Here is a 15,093-nt window from a genome sequence, read left to right as displayed (position 1 = left end):
GAAACATCTTCAAAGAATAACAAGAAAGTTCAGTTGCCTCTTGAAAAAGCACCTTTGGGACATAAGAAGTTTCATAGAGACAGATTTCTGGCAAAATCACTGTAATCCAGCTTGAAATATGATTTTTTTTTAATTATATCCTCCTTCGTCCTTTTTCCTTTTAAAACATTTTGGTGAAGCTTTTCTCCCAGTCTTCAGTCTCAATTCAGTCCCCCCAAAATAATAACCGAGCCATCTGTCAGAGATAATTTTATTTAATTTCTTTCACTGAGTAGGATTAGACTTCATAATGTAATGGCCCCTTCCAACTTGATTAATGTATGGAGCGCACAAAAATCTGAATTTCTTTTTAAGAGTTCTTCGCCACTCATGTCTTTACTACGTTGAATCTCACAGTGTATATATATCCTTGTTTTAACAGAATTATCAGTCTGTTACTTTTCCATTTTCTGGGGGTAATAGCTGCCATGGACAGATATCTGTATATAACTTGATTGATATTTTTTAGTCCATCAACGTGATTAATTCAATGCCAAACACTATAAAATAGTGATATTCTCATTTTATATTGAAACTGAATGTAATATAATATAATGTATTTTATAAACATTTTATATTGAAAGTAAGTGTCTGAATTTGTATCATCAAATGAATCATTACAGGCAGTTTAGTGCTGGAGGTGTAGATTCGCAGCAAAGCTGAGCCTTTGTACTTGTTCTCCTATTGATTTCAACAAGTAGAAATAGCAAGAAAATTTCTTTTTTTCTTCTTACTCTTTTCCGTCTGAATGGAACCCTTCCTTCCTTCCTTCCTTCCTTCGTTCCTTCCTTCCTTCCTAAGAAAGTTAGTACCCACCCGTCCTAGAAGAATGAAATATTTTAGGAAATAGTAAAAACACAATATTTCACTTAAAAGAGAAATAAAAACTTAAAGGAAACAGAAACACAGCTTCCCCCCCACCAGCAGATATTTGGTGCCCATTGAGGACTGGGCCAGATATATACAGAACAAAAGAACTCTGCTCCAGGGTGATGGGATTAAGATATGAGCCTCCAGGACATAATAGGATTTATCTATAAGAGCCAAGGTGGCGCAGTGGTTAAATGCAGCACTGCAGGCTACTTCAGCTGACTGCAGTTGTGCAGTTCGGCTGTTCAAATCTCACCGGCTCAGGGTTGACTCAGCCTTCCATCCTTCCGAGGTGGGTAAAATGAGGACCCGGATTGTTGTTGGGGGCAATATGCTGACTCTGTAAACCGCTTAGAGAGGGCTGAAAGCCCTATGAAGCGGTATATAAGTCTAACTGCTATTGCTATTGCTATCAGCAGAGCTCACCACAGGGCATAAACAAGTCCCTTCATTGCATCAACCCAAGGTTCAACCAACCTTAATTCAGGCAACCTCAGCTGTGACCCCTGCATAGCCTCCTGGGAGTCTGACAGCCAACAGAATACATGCCCTTGCCACAGGAATAGGAAGCTCAAGTTCAAAGCCCAAGAGAGGGTTTAAATAACATCCAGTCTCCACTCCATGTGTTCAGCTGCACCAGGACTTCAAGCCCATTTGGTCCTGTCCATCAATAAATCATTTTTTCAATCAGCCTCCATGTTTCCAGTTCTTTCTCCCCACTTGGAACTGATGGATAGTTCTTTCCACCCTTCCTTCCTTCCTTCCTTCCTTCCTTCCTTCCTTCCTTCCTTCCTTCCCCTTCCTTCTTTCCTTCCTTCCTTTCTTCCTTCCTTCCTTCCTTCCTCACCCTCATCCATAAGAACTGTAAGATCAGCAGTGCAGGCTTTTTAGCCAAGCATGTAATTTTCTTAATAAATTTTAGCTGACTTATGGAATATTAAGCAGACTCTGGATGTTTTGAAACTTTTATGAATGCTCTAAGAATCAGGGAAGCTTCAAGCTTTCAATTTATAGTATTCTGATTTAAATATACTCAAAGGTGCTGGAAGAAATTAGCAAAGAAGAGAAAACCGTATTTAAAATTAAGGCTAGAAATAGAAGATGCTACTTCTGCAGGAAATATACCCATACACAGATTAAATGCCCCAGAGTAATTATTTTCTGATGTGAAATAAGTCAAGCCATGTTTCAGAGAGGGTGACTCATTAAGGCACAATACATTCAAAGACAGTAAAATGATAGGAAGAAACTAGGGAACAGAGTTTCTTAACTGTTAAGAAACAGAGAAGTTTCTTAAACTAGCTCTAAAAAGCATTTTAACATACATGGGTTGACTCTGTTATAACCTGTAATTTAATTAAAGAAAGTTAGAGATTTACTAAATTGGACATTAACTACAAGGCTCCCCATTTACCTATCAGATGGAAAATGAGCTTTTGCTGAAGGCAAGACTGCACTGTTAAGCAGAAAGAAACAAACAGAAAAACCACATCATTAAAAAAAAAACAGAGAGGATTGATGCTTTTGCCTATTCCAGTTTAGATATACTCATTTGATATCAGTGAAAACTACCAGTGAAAAGAGACCACGATAACATTATGCATTTTGTAATATACACACATTATACAATTTGCCAGGGAAGGATTTGAATTGCTGATGAGAGAGACTGTCAGGGAGAGTGGCCTGTTTGAAAGAGATTACTGTATGTAAATGAAAAACATCTAAAATGTGAAACAATGTGCATGTAAAGTATGCTTGAATGTATAGCACAGGGGATTAGGTCACTCATGGTGTTTCAAATATCTCAACCTAAGTGAAAATGGGTATTTAATCAGAGGCTTAAAAGCAGAGCTTTCAAAGGGAAATATAGGTGTTTGTACTGTCTAAAGGCAAATGAAATCTAGCCCTTTTTCTTCAGTGAAAGGAAAGAGTCATTCGGAGCTCTTAGAGATGATTTCACAATGGTATCCACGAAGAACAAAACTCCAGAGGAAAACAGCTGTCTCCTGACATTTATTGATATTTCTGAATATAGAACGTTGAGCACAGAATAATAGTGCTGGAATTTTGGAGATCTATACATATACATACATACAGTACATACATAGAGTGTGTATGTGTGCGTCAGGGGTGGGTTCCTCCCAGTTCGCACCGGTTTGCATGAACCGGTTTGTCGGTGAACCCGGAAGTAATTAACTTCCGGGAACGCCGGTACCGGTCCTGGCCCCTGTTGCTGCAAAGCGCCCTTTTGCCGGTGCATCGCAGCTCACTTGCTAATTCCCCGCCCATCCGCAGCTCGCTCCCTTGCTCCCCCGCCCGTCCGCACTAAGCCCTGCCTGCCGCTCACTGATTGGCTGGAGTCCAGCCAATCAGTGAGCGGGCTGGAGGCGAAGCGAAGCTTTTTTCGCGCTTGACCTCCATTTGAAAATTCCCTTCGGCCTTCACTTGCTGCTTCCCCCTCAGGTAAGCAACAAAGCCCCAATGGCGGGACTCGGGAAGGTCGGAGGGGAGCGGCGGTAGCGGCGGCATTAGCAAGCCACTCCCATCCAGCCACATGTGTAGCAAGCCACTCCCACAAAGGAGGCCACACCCACAGAGTAGGTTCGAACAATTTTTGAAACCCACCCCTGGTGTGCGTATACATAAATACATATACATACATACTGTGGGTGTATATATAGAGAGAGATAGGGAGGGAGGGGGAGAGAGAGAGAGGGAGGGAAGAGAGAGAGAGGGAGGGGAGAGAGAGATTCATTGTGAAAGCAAAGAAGACAAGCGACTTCTCTTGGCTCTATTCTGAAGTTATATTCTAAGGTACGAAATTAATTTTCAATAGAAAAATCACATGTCCACAGAATGATCTGCATGAAGAAAAGCTGTAGAATGTAAATGGGTCTTTATAATCAGCCCTGGTATAGAAAAGACCATTCTACATTAACAGCTCAGATCAACAGCTAAGACATATTCCCAAAAAGAATTATGACGTCACACTTGTACCAGTAGGGAACACAAATTGTTAATCTCAATTGTTAATCTCTCAAAAAGGAAACTTTTTAAGTATTGCAACATATAGAAAACGCCTCTAATAGAGTGCTTTAAACAAGGAAAGTTAAACTTGTACTCAAACCCAGGAATTATCTATCAAACCAAACCAAACCAAACCAAACCAAACCAAAATTTTATTATGACTTTCAGGCTAGAAAGGATAATAAAATATATAAACCTGTTTTTATTAATAATAACTCTTGAAAAAAGACAAGAGATGCAATAAAATGATAATTGTAACTATAGTACAGATAGCAGTGGCAATCACCAAAAATTGTGCTAAACTTCAACTAAAGATGGGGCAGATATAACAAACAGAAGCACCAAATCAGACAATCTGGAAAAATAAAATCAGTTATTTGGTCAATTAGACTCAGTGACAGATGAACCTTGGATTCTCTATCAGGATTTAACGGATAAATATCCATTAACTTCTGGAATTCTGTATAGAGAGACCACGAAAGAAGCTAATGGCTTGGAGATTCCACAGAGCGATCTCCACATGAGCAGAAGCACTGCTGAAAAGGGATTCTTCTATACCACCCCCACAGGAGTGCAGATGATAGTCATCAACCTAGCTATAATGAAAGCCAGACAGAATTTCAGAATTAGAGCTTAATGAGAGATAAAATGATGGCCCATGCCCATTTGAGAAGAAGCTATATAAAGTTGACAAATAAATAGAATCCATAAACCATAAAGCTGAATACTAGTTTTAAACTGGTTTGAAAATCCATCTCATATATGTTGTTTTAGGATAACTCTTCGCATTTTCCAGCCCTGATACAAAGAGGCTTTCCAAAGAGACTCCTAAAAATCAAAGTTTGCTATAAAGTTTGCTATAATTGCTTTACTATTTGTAAAACCAGACCTAATGGAGAAAATTTCAACCAGAAATTGAAGAGCATGGTTAGGACACTGACTTGATAAGCAGCAAGCCTGTGTTTGAGACCTGAGTGTTGCCATGGGGCAGGGTGAATCCTGTCCTTCGCTCCAGCTCCTGCTGGGGACATGAAAGTAGCCCCAATGGGGCGTCCCCTGAGCAACAGTGATGCCACCGGCTTATCCTTTCTACCTGGAAGCACCTCTGTGCCCCCAACACGTGTGTGATGCTACTAGAAATTTAGGAGAGAGAATCATGCTTAGACACACACAAGCCAAAAGTTGTCTTTAACAATAAAACAGCATTCTTGATGCATCTTGGAACTGCAAGTACAGCTCTTATACTTTTGGAGTACAGGGCTCCCAAGATATTAAACTTTGTAAAAATGCAAATTGGAATGCCATAAAGGAGCGGAGAGATTACCTTAGCAAGAAAAACCTTGCAAGCTGTGGGAATAAAATGTTCCCTCTTTGAATAGAAGAATCTTAAGGCAGCTGTGGAGCTACCTTGGGCCACACTTTCCTGATAAGAGAATGTGAGCTCCAAGATAAGAAAATCTGGAACTGCACCTCAAGATATTTATAAGTATGTACCCTGCTCTGCTGGGGTCCCATTAATTTTCCATTTGTTCTATTGTGCAAACACTAGAGCCTTAGGGTTTTGGGTCTTTTTTTTTGCTATAAGTTGTTCTTTTAGATAAAGGAAGCCAACACCTCAAAGTCCTGTTCATTCCCACCTGGGAGACTGATAAAATTACTATAGTGTCTGCACATAGCAAGGCACAAATTGTACCATCTGCTAACGTTGGAGAGTGATGATTAGAAGATGAGAGAGACCTCATGGTTGTATTGGATGCCAGTTAGAAAGAAATGGGGCTAGAATACAGAGGTCTTGTCTTACCCATCTTTTGGAGGAAATAGTCCAGAAAGATTCAGGTAGGAATTATCAAGGACCTTCATTCTGATTTATGTAAATGTTTTGATGATACGCTTTCAGAAAAAAAGATGATAGTAATAAGATTGTGAAACACCTAAACAGGGAGATGGAATGAAAGGGGAATGTTGTAGGGGAGAAAGGAAAGTTGGAGGGGGGGTGAAGAAAGGGTGTATGGAGGGTTGAAGTGGTATATCGGGTTTGTATTTTGGGGAGTATTGTTGACAAGGATGGCTGTGTTTATTGCTCAATGTTATATGGCCCCGGTTATGCACAGTATATATGTGACTGTATGAAATGAAAATGAAAATAAAACATATTTACAGACAAAAGAATCAACTCAGGCACGTGCACAGAAAATGAAATGTATGTCAGAAGCCGAAGATATAATACATATAATACATTTGGAATACATCGGTGGAGCAGAAGTCAGAGTGGTACATTAATGGAGAATAACTTTTAAACACAGGTTGATAAATAATGAGCATTCTATCAGGAATGTAATTGGCATGCTCCTTTGCCAAAAAAACATGGTTACTAGGCCAGACCATTACCACAGTAGTGGAAATCTTGAGCAGGAAAGATTGAACACTCTGTTCAAACAGGATCGGTTTGCAGTCCAACACTAGAAAGGAGTATTACCCTGCATTTGAAACTCATTTCAAATTCACAAATCCTTTACAGTTTGTCACAAGCAATCTTCAGTGAAAGCAATCTTCATAATTTGCACAAATGGATATGAAATTGCTAATATTTGAGCTTTCAGAAATGCAGGACCCATGTTGCAGCTTGTTTTCAGTATGTCTAAGGATGGTACAATTATTATTATTATTATGTGGTTAATTTTTGGTGAGGTTCACAGCCTTTGGGACTGGTTGGTAGCTCAACAGCTCGAGCCCTAACCAAGGACCTAGGAACTGTTAAGGTAACGTCGGAGGATATAAGCTGTTCCAAGTAGAGTCGTTTTTTGTAGAATCTAAGTCTGATAAATTTAAAATTTCCAAATAGCGAGGTAGCTCTTTAGGTATTGCTCCAATGGCTCCAATTACAATCGGGACAATACACGATTTCTTTTTCCACAGTCGCTCAACTTCAATTTGCAAGTCCCGGTACTTTGTGATTTTTTTCTTGCTGTTTATCTTCAATTCGTGCATCTCCAGGTATTGCAATGTCAATGAACCATACTTCTTTCTTTTCAACTATTGTTATATCAGGTGTGTTGTGGGCCAAGTGCCTGTCAGTCTGAATTCTGAAGTCCCACAAGATCTTGATTTTCTCATTCTCTAAAACCTTCTGAGCCTGATGTTCCCAGTGGTTTTTGCTGTACTCAAATCCAAACTTTTGGCACAATTTCCAGTGAATGATCTTAGCAATGCGGTCATGGCGTTGTAGGTAGTCAGTTTGTGAAATTTTGCTGCACCCACTGATCAAGTGGGTTGTTGTTGTTCGCAACAACAGAATTGTATCACAGTGGCCAGTTGTTTCGCCAGATTTGGCATTGATTACTAGTCGGGCCCCACCCAGGGGCCTAGGACGTTGTTGTTGTTGTTGTTGTTGTTGTTATGTGTTGTTATATCAATTATACCAATAGCCCTTAGACTTATATAACACTTCATAGTGTTTTACAGTCCTCTCTAAGTGGTTTACAGAGTCAGCATTTTGCCCCCAACAATCTAGATCCTCATTTTATTGACCTCAGAAGGATGAAAGGCTGAGTCAATCCTGAGTCAGAAATAAACTGCTGGCAATGAGCAATGAATTAGCCTGCAATATTGCATTCTAACCACTGCACCACCGTGGCTTTTATAAGTAAACATTCAAAGCTCAGTCAGCTTTAGACTTTGCTTCTTTCATAATCAGTGGTGGGATTCAATTTTTTTTACTACCGATTCGGTGGGCTTGGTGGGTATGGCATGACTTGGTGAGCATGGCTTGGTGGGCGTGGCAGGGGAAGGGTACTATAAAATCTCCATTTCCTCCTGATCAGCTGGAATTCAGGATGCAGAGAATAGATGGGAGCGTGGCCAATGAGAGGTGGTATTTATCGGTTCTCCAAACTACTCAAAATTTCCACTACCTATTATCCAGAACTCATCAGAACCTGCTGAATGCCACCTCTGTTCCATATATATATATATATATATATATATATATATATATATATATGTATGTATGTATGTATGTATGTATGTATGTATGTATGTATGTATGTATGTTTTATTTGTGCTGATAAATAAAGGGAGACTAGTATAGATCTATTTCAAGCTATTTAGCTCTCATCAGCTAGCCATACCCTTGCTGGGAATCGAACCTGTGCTCTATTGCCTCTTAGGCAGATGTGTTAACCATTGAGCTACAGAGCTCGACTCATTATCAGCCAGGCCAGGGTGAAAGGTATTTAAAGTCACAACCCCTGGTATGCCCAAATATGGGAGGAAGCTCCCTTTATTTATTTATCAGCACAAACATAACAAATGTAATAAAAAGGCAACAGTAAAAAAAAAATATTGGGTTTCTGTCTGGATGGTCTCTTGTGACGAGCCGAAGGACAGAGAATGGAAGTGTGACCTTCCTCCCATATTTGGGCATACCAGGGGTTGTGACTTTAAATATATATATATCTTTAGAGATTTATGTACTCATGAAATCTGATTTATCTTGGCAGAGCTTTTGAATACTGAAGATTTTGGTGCCGCTTCTGGGGATCATGGGGATCTATATCCCACCATTCTCTTTTATAACCTGAATTTGCAGTTCAAGGATTCTGCGGCACAAAGGGAGATGGGGAAGTGATGAGTAATGGCATGAAACATTAACTGTTTGTGAGAAATATTGTGTCATTACTTAAGATAAAACTAGGATAATTCAGAGTTTAGAAAGTATTTTGACAAAATTACTACGGTACTTAACTAATTAAAAACTGAATAATGCAAAGGGCATTTTTTGACCTCTCATTACTCCTTGTCAGAAAGTCTGGAGAAAAGGTGAGCAAAAAAAACCCAAACATCACTTAAGGCATTCTATGTTATAACCAGATGTTAATGAACTGTAAAACACTGAGGGAATATGTCAACACTATTAAACAGAGAACCTCAGTCTTTTAATTAATCAATTACCGGCTAATGTGTTAATTGAACCTTGCAGACTGAATAAAGAAATAACACTAGATAATGCAGAGAGGAAAAATGTCTGCAAAACAACTGAGATGCAAAATATTTAAACAAATTCATGCTAAGAGCCGCAACAAATTTCATAGACAAATAGATGCAACTATTTTTTAAAATACTTATTTATTATGAAAAGGATGTGTACGCAATGAGATAATATTTACTCTCAAGTTAGCAGCAAGGATAGAAGACATTGATCTGATTGATGGTGGTCTGAATCTTTGGACTTGAAGAGTGCAAACATGGAAGGTATACATTTAATTCTAAATTTAAAAAGCTGAAATGCACACCAGAAATATGAATTCATGCCATCTATCCTATTTAGTGCACCTATGAAAGTAGGAATTGATAGATGAGTAATAATTACATGTGATATTTCAGTGAATGGTGATAGTGAAAGACCTAGAGATGAGTTTAAGAAAAAAAAATGTAAAGTATTCTGAATGAATATGTTAAAATGTTGTTCTTGTTGTGAATTGATGAGAGAAAAAGTCCTGAGTCATGGGGAGAGCCCTCTGCCCCTCCGGGTCTTGATGTTATTATGAACTGAGTCCACCATTGATGAAGATTTCAGTTTTGACCGCCATTTTATTATTTTAGTACATTTGAATGAAATAAGTTATTTTTGTATTCATTAGAGTTTTCAGTTCTTTTTGTATAGGGCTCAAAGTCACATAGCATGACACTGGGCAACTACAGAAATGCTTAAGTAAATAAATAAGAACGAGGGTTATAAATATCTGTTCGTAGGCCTATTTTGATTATGTTTTTTAAACTTAATCCCATTTAAATGTGCATGTGGCTAAGGGAGGCATCCACTTTGAAAAGCATGCTGATTAGATTGTGTTTGTGATAAAAAGCTGTGTAGAATTAATAAAGAAAACAAGGCTGATGGAAGATTCAGAATGTGGGACCGATCATTTTTCGGTGATGGCAAAAATATTATTCCTGAGGAAAATGGAGAAAAGGTTGAAAAGAGAAAAAATGAAATACTAGAATTGTAGCAAAACTCACCTTATAAGTATTTGCATATGTATGTCTATTAATTTTAATTAATTCATTATTAATTTATTAATTATTAAAATGCTCAAATTTTAGTTACGTAGCAGGATGTACTTTCCTCTGAATTTATTTTTATTTTTTTAAAACATAATTGGTTTAGATAAAAAAATAAGATGCTTTAATATATGTTGTAGGCATGTCATTGAAAGTGCACAGATGTATATTTATCTGTGTGTGTTGCATTTTTGCTGATAAATAAATGAAGGAAGACTAGTACAGATCTATTTCAAGCTATTTAGCTCTCATCAGCCATACCCTTGCTGGGATTCGAACTTGGGCTGTTTTTACATATTAGGCAGTTATATTAACATGTAAGCCACAAGCTCTCCTCCCTTATCAGCTGAGTCAAGAGAATGATTAAGTATTTTTTTCTTTTGTCAAAGCACCTGGTATGCCCAAATATGGGAGGAAGCATACTGCTTCCCTATATCTCTATATAGATATCTATATCTATCTATAGATAGATAGATAGATAGATAGATAGATAGATAGATAGATAGATAGATAGATGGGTGGGTGGGTGGGTGGGTGGGTGGGTGGGTGGGTGGGTGGGTGGGTGGGTGGGTGGGTGGGTGGGTGGGGGCAGGGGAAGGTATTGAGGTCATATATTTAAAAAATGCTTTACATTTAAACTTTATCAAAATAGGTATTTTATTAAGAACCCCACAATAAATAGAAAGATAGATTTAATTTTTTTATTAGTTTCCTGTTGTAAATAGGATTACATTTGTAAAGTTAAAAGATACATTTACTGCACCTTTTTTAATTTTTCATGAAATATATGTGAACTGATATAACTCCTTGCCTGGCTGTTGTTATTCATGTTAAATTAATTAGTCTTTCAGAAAGGCCTTCTTTTTTGATTTGCTCCAAAACATTTAATTCAATTTAATAGGAGACTGCCAATAATGCTATACAAGAGACTATATTTCTGATTCATATTGTATTTCAGTACAGGAAATAGAAGTACATAATTACTCTTTGGACATTTAAGCTACAGCAATGTCTTACAGTCAAAATACTAGGAATTAATTTCAACTTAAATTACTACATAAGCATCCATCAGACTGAAGCCTTTTTTCATGGCTCTCAGATAAATAAACGGAGATCACTTTAGAAGCATGTAACTGCTTTGCTTTATTTTATTCCAATGCACATAAATTTCCTACAGTAAAAATTAATAGTTATAAAAACTAATCATCCAGGATATTAAAATTATACCACCATGGAGAGAAATGTATATGGTAACTACAAGAGTACACAAGCCAAAATAACTTGTTATTTAGCTCCAAATATATGAAATAATGTAGAACTGTCTTGTCCAATCTGCAGTTATGTGGAAACTAAGGCATTCAGAATTCCCAGAAATTGTGGCTTTTGAAGATTCAACTTTAAATCCGCTTCAAGGTGCTGGTCGCTACCTATAAAGCCCCACATGGCATCGGACCTGGGTACCTGAGAGACCGCCTCCTGCCAATTACCTCTCTCAGACCAATTAGATCGCACAGGTTAGGTCTCCTCCGGATTCCATCTGCCAGCCAATGTCTGTTGCAGCTCCGGCCCTCTGGAACGAGCTCCCTGTTGAGATCCGGACCCTTACTACCCTCCTGGCCTTCCGCAAAGCCACCAAGTCCTGGCTGTTCCAGCAGGCTGGGGGGGGGGGCTGAGAAGCATCTACCTCCACGGAAATTGTGAATGTTGGTTTTGTTTTTAATATGTTGTCTTTGTCTCGTTTTCCCCCTTTCCCTTGTCTTTTGTGAGCCGCCCGGAGTCCTCCGGGAGTGGGCGGCATACAAGACAAATAAATAAATAAAACATTTTTCCATGTTGAATAACGATAGATGGATGACTAAAAATGAATGGAGATTGAAGAAATTTATTTGGACTGTTCTTCAGTTAAAAATGATCAATTTTTCTAGGCAGCATGTCCAAGCATGGTTACCCATCTTATTAAATCAGAACTCTAGATACGTAGCCATAGGAATGCAGTCATTAATTTTGAGATGTATAAGACACAGATAATTGAATAAGAAAATAGTCTAGCCACCTTGGCAACCTGTTCCCAGAGGCATTCTTAAGAAAGAACAACTTAGGAGGAGCAAAATCTCTGCAGTTGTCTCAAGTAATGAATCACTGAACTGAAGTAGTAGCTTTCTTAGTAAAGTACCTTCTCATAAAGGACTGGTTGATGGGGTTCTGTTGTGACTCAGCAGATGTCTGCTGTGAGTCTTTTCGGGATACAAGATTCATTATGCAGCTGGGGCTGGTTAGAAGCAAGTTTGGAGATAAAAGGACGGATGCTGCCATGCCCTAGTCGCTGGAGTCAACGTTCCTCCGTGCGTGCCTTGGTTTGTACAACATTGTTTGATCATCAGTCGTGGTTTCTGTAAGATTCACTTGGATAAGTGCTCTGTATGTCTGTAACCCTGATTCATAGAGACTTTGGGAAGAAGTGTTTCGCTTTCGTTTTCTTCAAATTGAGTTGCCGTAAGAAAGATTTGTTTTCATTACGTTATCTGGTCAAAGACTTGTATTTATGTTATTTTTGGGCTCGAAGCCAGTTTGAACTGTGAACTGATAAAGAAAAGTTCCTTTTAAGTTTAATTGTCTGCCGTGTGTTAAGAGCCGTGAAGGGGGCTTCACGGCTCTTAACACTTCCATATAGGAAGTTCTTGACTTACAACCACAATTGAGCCAAAGCTTCTATTGCTAAGTGAAAATTGAGTAAGTGAATTTTGCCCCACTTTACAATCTTCTTGCCACAGTTGTTAAACGAATCACTGCAGGTGTTAAGTTAGGAAAACAGTTGTTAAGTGAATCTGGCTTCCCCACTGACATTGCAAGATTGCAAAAGGGGATCACGTGACCCTGGGACATTGCAACTGTCATAAATATGAGACAGTTGCCAAGCATCTGAATTTTGATCACACGATGATCAATGGGGATGCTGTAACAGTTGTAAGTGGGAGAAATGGTCATAAGTCACTTTTTTCAGCACCATTGTAACGTTGAATAGTCCCTAAGCGAACGGTTGTAAGTCAAGGAATACCTGTATCACACTACTTGGTTTGCCCTTCACTTAATGTGATGCTGACTATGAAACTTTGTTTATAAAATCCTGGTTAAAAAAAATGTTTTGTCTTGAATCATGAGCTTAGACGTTCTGTACCATACAATGTGCCTAGTGGCTCTTCTTCTTGGGCAGGAAAGGTTAAAAGAAGCTTTGAGCATTCCTAAACAAGAAAGAATTTCGATATGTTCCTGAATCACAGAGTATTTGGGTATTGGTTGATTTCTGCTTTGTACCTCTATCCTGTCTTCTGGACTGAGCTACCAAACCATTCAGATTCTCAGCAGGTTTCAAGAGAGTATAAAAAAACGGCAATAATAGTAATGTGTAGAATAAGAACATCATGGTGCTGAAGAATTACACCTTAAAACTCCTTAGTTTAGTTTTGCTCTCCTATGGAAAAGGTGCAGTCTAACTTTTAGATGCAGGCTATTTCAAAGAAGAGATCCAAAAGTGACAATATAAAACCTACTTGCCTTAGTTCCTCCTTGTCTTATGAAAATGGGGCATTTCCAATATCATCTTCTATAGGGAATCCTTGGACAAGTTGACGCTAACTGGAATAGATAATCCTTCAAGTATCTTGATGCTAACTAATCTACACTTCTGGTTCATCTGTTAGTCCTAACCAGTGGCTTCTCCCACAGGTCTTAATAAGTCAATTCTTCTCCAGCAGCTGCCCATGACTACTCTGATTCTTTTGGCTAAGGGGAAGGGACAGAATTTTCTTTGACAAAGCATTGTGGATAACATTTTTCTGTTTCGTCCTTACAAATGGCTTTACTTTATTTTATTTTTTTTGAACATATTTTGACACTCTGCTCATCTATCTTTATTTTCCTCACATTATGAGTTGCAAGATTTTGTTTTATTTCTAATATTTATTTTAGATTATTTATATTATTTAGGTTCAGCCCCCCCTCCAAAGTACAAATCTTAATCTAGTAGAAAATCGAAAATGTAAAAATGGCACCTTTCTTCCTCAGCAGAGCAAATCTCAACAGTCATTCATCATAATACTGCTTGCTAAAAGAATAACATTTATGTGAATGGCATTTAAAGAAATGTTCTAACGAATATATCTTTTTGGCAAGACATGGTTATGCTTATGGCCTGCAGTCTTGTCTATATTTGTGTCAAATTCAAAATCTGATGTATAAATAAAGCCAGTGTGGTATAGTAGTTATGATGTTGGACTAGAAGTAGGGATGCCTAAATCCTGATCCACTTCAACACATGATTGTTCTGTGGAGTGTCTCCCAGAACAAATAACCCCTCACATGATTGTGCAAAAATAGAATAGGAGCAACGAAGGTGATTAAGGCATTGAAGGCTAAAACATATGAAGAACGGTTGCTGGAATTGGGTATGTATAGTTTAATGAAAAGAAGGATTAGGGGAGACATAATAGCAGTGTCCCAATATCTCAGGGGTTGCCACAAAGAAGAGGGAGTCAAGCTATTCTCCAAAGCACCTGAGGGTAGAACAAGAAACAATGAACGAAAACTAATCAAGGAGAGATCCAATGTTGAAATAAGGAGAAATTTCCTGACAGAACAATTAATTTGTGGGATGACTTGCTGCTAAAAGTTGTGTGCTGTCTAATACTAGAGGTTTTTAGAAGAGCCTGGACAACCATTTGTCTAAAATGGTGTAGGGTTTCCCGCTTCAGCAAGTGGTTAGATTAGAAGACTTCCAAGGTCCCTTCCAACTCTGTCATTTTGTTATTTTGTTATTCTATTTGGTATGAACCGAAACGTATAAACACATAAATAATGAAGATTCAAAGCTTCATAAGATCCATAATTAGCTTCACTTTGACATATCTTTTCTTCTTTGCGGATTCTCTTTTACATTACAAAGATTTCCCAACACACAACCACACTCTTTGGCAGCTCAGTATGGACAATAGTGTTCTTTATTCCTCTTTTTCTTCTTTATTGATACAACTGAGGGTTGGTTTCTCTTTTGTTAAAGAAAAATCAAAGTCTTGAGAGGCATATGTTAAATGTGTGTTTACATTT

General features: G+C 38.2%; 1 protein-coding gene across 1 annotated transcript in view; it reads right to left on the bottom strand.

Annotated features, from left to right (window-relative positions):
- PCDH15 (protocadherin related 15) overlaps positions 1–15,093 on the bottom strand; it is a 532,120-nt gene that overhangs the window by 66,658 nt on the left and 450,369 nt on the right. The gene's annotated exons all lie outside the window — the stretch shown is intronic.

Source organism: Thamnophis elegans, chromosome 15, assembly GCF_009769535.1.
Source record: "Thamnophis elegans isolate rThaEle1 chromosome 15, rThaEle1.pri, whole genome shotgun sequence".
NCBI lineage: Eukaryota > Metazoa > Chordata > Lepidosauria > Squamata > Colubridae > Thamnophis > Thamnophis elegans.
Note: the sequence above shows the minus strand (reverse complement) of the source record. Positions and strands in the feature narration are given on the sequence as shown.